This window comes from Chrysochloris asiatica, unplaced genomic scaffold (assembly GCF_000296735.1).
Source record: "Chrysochloris asiatica unplaced genomic scaffold, ChrAsi1.0 scaffold00005, whole genome shotgun sequence".
Classification (NCBI taxonomy): domain Eukaryota; kingdom Metazoa; phylum Chordata; class Mammalia; order Afrosoricida; family Chrysochloridae; genus Chrysochloris; species Chrysochloris asiatica.
In genome coordinates, this window is record NW_006408523.1 from 45,599,518 (window position 1) to 45,605,200 (window position 5,683).

A 5,683-nucleotide genomic window follows, 5' to 3' on the forward strand; every position below is an offset into this window, starting at 1 on the left:
ATGACACACCCTTGCTTGCTGAAGTGAAGAGGATTTAGCATACATACTTACAGATGAAGATCAGAGACCACAACCTTCAGTATGGATTGTCCTTCAGTGAAAAGAAAACTAAAATCCTCATCACTGGACCAATAAATAACATCAACATAAATGGAGATAAGAGTAAAGTTTTCAAAGAATGTCATGCTTCATAAAGTGGAGACTTGGTAAAAAAAAGAACCCCAACTAGATGGATTGGCACAGTGGCAACAATAATGGGCTCAAGCTTAACAACAATTTTGACAGCATCCAACAAAATGGGCAAAATATTTAATGACACAGGAATCATCAAAAGAAGATGGAGGGAATATACGAAGTCACTGTATGAAAATAATTGGCTGATGTTTAATAATTTTAAGAGTTACTATATGATCAAGAACCAGTGATAATAAGAAAAGAGGTTCAAGCTGCATTGAAGCATTGACAAAAAACAAGCTCCAGGAATTGATGGACAACTAATTGAAATATTTCAACAAAATAATGCAGCTCTGGAGGCACTCATTCATCTATGCCAAGAAATTTAGAAGACAACTACCTGGACAACCGATTGTAAGAGAGTCATATTTGTAACCATTTCAAAGAAAGATCACCCAATGGGATGTGAGAATCATCAAACAATATCAATATCACATGCAAGAACAACCTAGTTTCTCAGATTATTTGCTCAGCATAAAGACTGAATACAGTATGATGAAAGAATATAATCCTGGGCACACCTTTCCTAATTTTAAACCATTTGGTGTTCCCTTGTTCTGTTCGAACTGCCTCTTAGTCTATGTACAGGTTCCTTATGAGCACAATTATGTGTTCCAGAATACTCATACTTCACAATGTTGTCCATATCTTTCTATGATCCACACAATGGAAAGCCTTTGCCTAGTCAATAAAGCACAGGTAAACATCTTTCTGGTATTCTTTGCTTTCAGACAAGATCCATCTGATGTCCGCAATGATATCCCTCATTCCATTTTCTCTTCTGAATCTGGTTTGAACCTCTGGAAGTTCTCTGTCAATGTATGATTATAGCCATTTCTGTATTACCTTTAGTAAAACTTTACTCACACAGAATATCAATGTACACATTCCATTAGGTCACCTCTCTTTGGAAAGGACACACATATGGATCTCTTCCAATCAGTTGGCCAGAGAGCTGTCTTCCAAATTTCTTGGCATAGATGAGTGAGTGCCTCCTGTGCCGCCTCACTTTCTTGAGAGATTTCAATTTATATTCCATCAATTCCCAGTGCCTTGTTCTTTGCCAATGACTTCAATGCACCTTGGACTTCTTCCTTCAGGATCATTGGCTCTTGATTATTTGCTACGTCTTGAAATGGTTGAACATCAACCATTTCTTTTTGATACAGTGACTCTGTGTATTTCTTCCGTCTTTTTTTTTTTTTTTTCATTGTACCAGGATATCCAGAATTTAATTGTTAGCCAAGTACAGAAAACAGTCTGCATTCTTACAAACATGGAAAAATTACCACTACAGACATTTTATCTACTACATTCAACCAATGAGGAGAAATAAAGTGATAAGAAAAACAGGAACCAGTGAATTCACTTCATATTCTAGCACAAAAAGTATTCAAAAGTTGTTTTAAATTAAATATGTGTTATTATAATTACAAAGTCCTGCTGTGCCACTGTAGGCTAAGAACTGAACTGCTAACCACAAGGTCAATGGTTCAAACCACCAGTTGATCCTCGGAAACTCTATGCAGGGTCACCATAAGTCGGAACAAACTTAACAACAGTTATAATTCTACTGAGGATTCAAGTGAAACAAAATCTCACGACAGTTCCATTTCAACAATTTTACCTAATCTGTAGCAATGAATCCTCTACCATCAGCCTCAAACTAATAAGCAAAAGTAACCACTACCCAGAAATACCTGGGAGAAAATGAGGCTTTCTGTCACAATAAAGATTTACAATCTCCAAACCCCTATACAGGGTCACTCTGAGTAGGAACTGACTCGACAGTACACAGCAACCACCACCCCAGAAGTACCAGGCTGAGGAGAGTAATGCATTCTTTCACATTTTTATATTCTTCTCAACTGCATTTTAGTGTCTAGAGGTCTAAGCCACACAGAGTTCTTTTAGGGATTTAAAATAGGATGGGCAAAAAAAGAAGTCAATATCCATCCTTGAAGAAAAGATAAATCCGCTTCATGATGAACTTGAGCTTCCAGACAATTCCAAATCAATGTTCTCCTGTCTGAACATAGTCTTCTGTGACCTGGGATAGGGTGCTCAGATACTGCCAACTCAGTGCAGCCAACAGCATGACAAACAACAGGTGAATGGGAGAGTAGTGGCTTCAGGAGACCAACTGACAGTTGGGAAGATTCTGCGTCTTGACAGTGGAGATGAGTTGCTTTGTTTTGTTAAAAGATGGGTCTGAGTTGGGGAGCCGATTATAAATTTCCTCCATCTACTGGTGAATCAGAGTTTTGGTAACTGGCATATTGGTGACATCCATCATTAGTTTTACTGCTTGTCCTTTTCGAATGTGCACAACACCTTTGAATACCTGTTGATTATTATAACAGGCAGCCAAAGTAGCAATGGCCATTACCTGTGGAATAGCACAGAACTTAAAGATACTTTGGTTTCTGAGTCTTGAAAGGTAGGTAATGACATTTGGTAGGTGCTGCAACGCATTAGTTATAAGTTCATTCAGGCACTGGACAGCTATGTCAATGTTCTCTGGTTTAGAGAAATCACCCAACTTCTTAACATATCTGCTCCAAACCTCTTGAGGCCAAAACTCTCTTCCTTCTTTCTGGTCTTCCTCTGGATGTATGATGTTTGTTTTCTGCAGAAACAGGCCCATAGAGTTGGAGCGCTTTGTATCTTCACCAACTTTGGGGTCTTCTAGCTCTGAAGCCGAGAACAAATGGGAAAGCCCAATTCCCACCAGGCCAGCAACATAGTGGCAGTACTTATCCCACTCCTGTTCAATAGTCACATGCTTCTCTAAAAACTCTACCATTCCATATCCCATCTTCTAGCAAATGTCAACAATCACCGTTTGATATTTCTCAACCAGATTTCTAAATTCAAGGGAGATCATTGGAAAATCCATTAGCACTTGTCGATCCTTCTCCTTCCTCTCCATTAAGCCCCAGTCTGGATCATAAAGGTAAGAGAGAAAGTTCTGTAACTTTGGAACCTTTGTTTCTAAACTGATGGTCATGTCATCTTCAACAGTGTCCAGAGCTCTGAGAATCAAATAAAATATGCATATAGCATGGTGCATTTCCTCATCCAGCCCCTGGATAACAACTGCAAAACTGCGACTGGTCTGGTTCAGATACTTATAGCAAGTTTTCAAGCTGCTGCTCAGCGAGTCCTGGTCCATCTTCTGCATCATCTTCCGGCTGCCTCCCATCTGGAACCACAGCAGGTTGTAGAACTCCTCAGGATGTCCAAAGCACTTCACGAACTCCATCCTGGCGTCCGGTTGTGGAGTCAGTCAGGCTTGAATCCTCACCTCTCAGGTACTTCAGCTCTTCCATCTTATTTTGATTCTTTCTGCATCATTCCATAATTTGTCCATAGAATCCTTCAAAGTCGAGACTTGAATTTTTATTTCAGTTCTCTCAGCTTTATGAATTCTGAATGTGTTCTTTCCTTTCGGTTTTCTAACTCCAGGTCTCTTTGTACATTTTGTTATAATATTTGACTTTGTCTTCTTGAGCTGACCTTTGACATTTTCTGTTCAGCTTTTGTACCTCCTCACTTCTTCCATTTGCTTTAGCATCTTTATGCTGAGAAGCAAGTTTCAGAGTCTCTTTTGACATCCATTTTGAGTCCAAAGTCAATGTTTAATGCACACTAACAAACAATACAAGGGAAATGGTGCTTGAAACCAGCATTCTGAGTTGGACAGGTAAGTAATCCTAAATTATACTTAAGAATGGCTATGGAACTGAGGAGTACTTTTCTCTTCAAGAATAATTCCTGATTTGAGGAATTTCTCAGGAATACAATCTTAAAGACAGGCTGTACAATTTATTCATTCCCTTTTGCTAGTTCTGTCCTGTATTATGTTTAATCTTAACTATAAATGTTGTTTTTCTCTGGGAAGGTACCACACTTGAAATATGATTAAGTGTCTGAGGCAGAAGGAAGTGAAAGAACAACACCCCAAGAGTCCTAATGTGGTAAAGATTTTCAGCCTCGGAAACTGTTTACAGGGTCGTTATGAGTCGGACCTGACTCCACGGCGTACCACTGCTACCACCACCAATATGGTGCTGGAGGCTCAGCACCGGACTGTAAACCATAAGGTGATTGGCTCAAACCCACCACCCTCTCCTCGGAAACCCTATACAGGTTCGCTCTGAGTCGGAACTGACGCTCTAGCACTTAACAACAGCAACTGCATTTATAAGGAAGTTTTGTCCACTCTACAGCTACTTTTATTTTTTCTGTTTCAGTCTGATATATATATATATGATTTGAATATTAGTGGCACCTAAATTTCAGTAGTCCTGGTGTGGCGCTGCGGGTTAAGGCACCAGACTGCAAAGTCGTTTGAACTACAAGGTCGGTGGTTCAAGCTCACTAGCTGTTCCTCGAAAACCCTATCAGGGTTGCTATGGGTCAGAACCGACTCTATGGCACAAAATTTCAGTAGGTCTGGCCAGTTAAAAATGGGCTGAACTAACTAGGGGTTTGGGAATTAAAGTTCATTGATGGTTCTTACTAACAAACAAAACAAACAAACAAAACCAAAAATAAATTAAATTAAAAACGCAAATTGGAAAGTTAGGCTGATTCATAGATTGGTAGGGATGATCAGCTTGCTTGTTGTTATTCAAGATTTTCTAATATTGCTCCAATATCAACAGTCTCTGGCCATTTGCACCAAAAAAAGAAATGAAGAGGTTGTACTCAGGAAATCAATTCGATTTATAAAAATGCACTCATTGTAATCTTACTCCTGAGAAACTCCTTTATGGATCCTCTGGGCTTATTGTAATCTTTCAAGCAGCCTGATTGGGCCGTGCTAAGAGGAGCATTTGCCTCTGAGCACATAACAATGTTTTTTTCAGGATTAGAACAAGAAAGGAATTTCAAAGTTTCATACCTTTTGTGGAAGAGACTTGATTTTTCTTTTGAGAAATAGATCTCACATGAAAGAGACCATGAGTTGCAGACAACCGCCTTGAAGTTAGAGTATATCATACAAGTTATTGGCTGATGTCTAAATCTAGTGTGGTGCTGCGCCATAATGTACTGGACCACAAACTTAGTTTGAATCTCAGGGTTGGTCGTTCAAACTTACCAGCCATTTCTCAGAAACGCTATACATGGTGGCTATGAGTCAGAGTCAACTCAATGGTAATTAACAACAACAACAACAACAACAATTTTGTCATGCAGTTAAAATGTCAGATCACTGAGAAATGCTATAAGACATTGTTGAAAGTGGTGCTGCTATTTTAGAGATCATTTCTCCAAATGGTTATAATAATAACTAATCAGTACTTGGGGTCGACAAAATTTTCTTCTAGTCCTACATATGCAAGTCTACTTGAGTGACCTTAGGAAAGAAAGAGATAAAAAGGTAGTATATTGGAAAAGTGATTAAGGAAGGAAAACATTTGCCCCCTCATAGAACATCAAT

General features: G+C 39.0%; 1 pseudogene; it reads right to left on the bottom strand.

Annotated features, from left to right (window-relative positions):
• Nucleotides 1-2,248: 2,248 nt before the first annotated feature.
• Nucleotides 2,249-3,499, bottom strand: LOC102811551 (annotated as a pseudogene).
• Between the last annotated feature and the right edge of the window lie 2,184 nt (nt 3,500-5,683).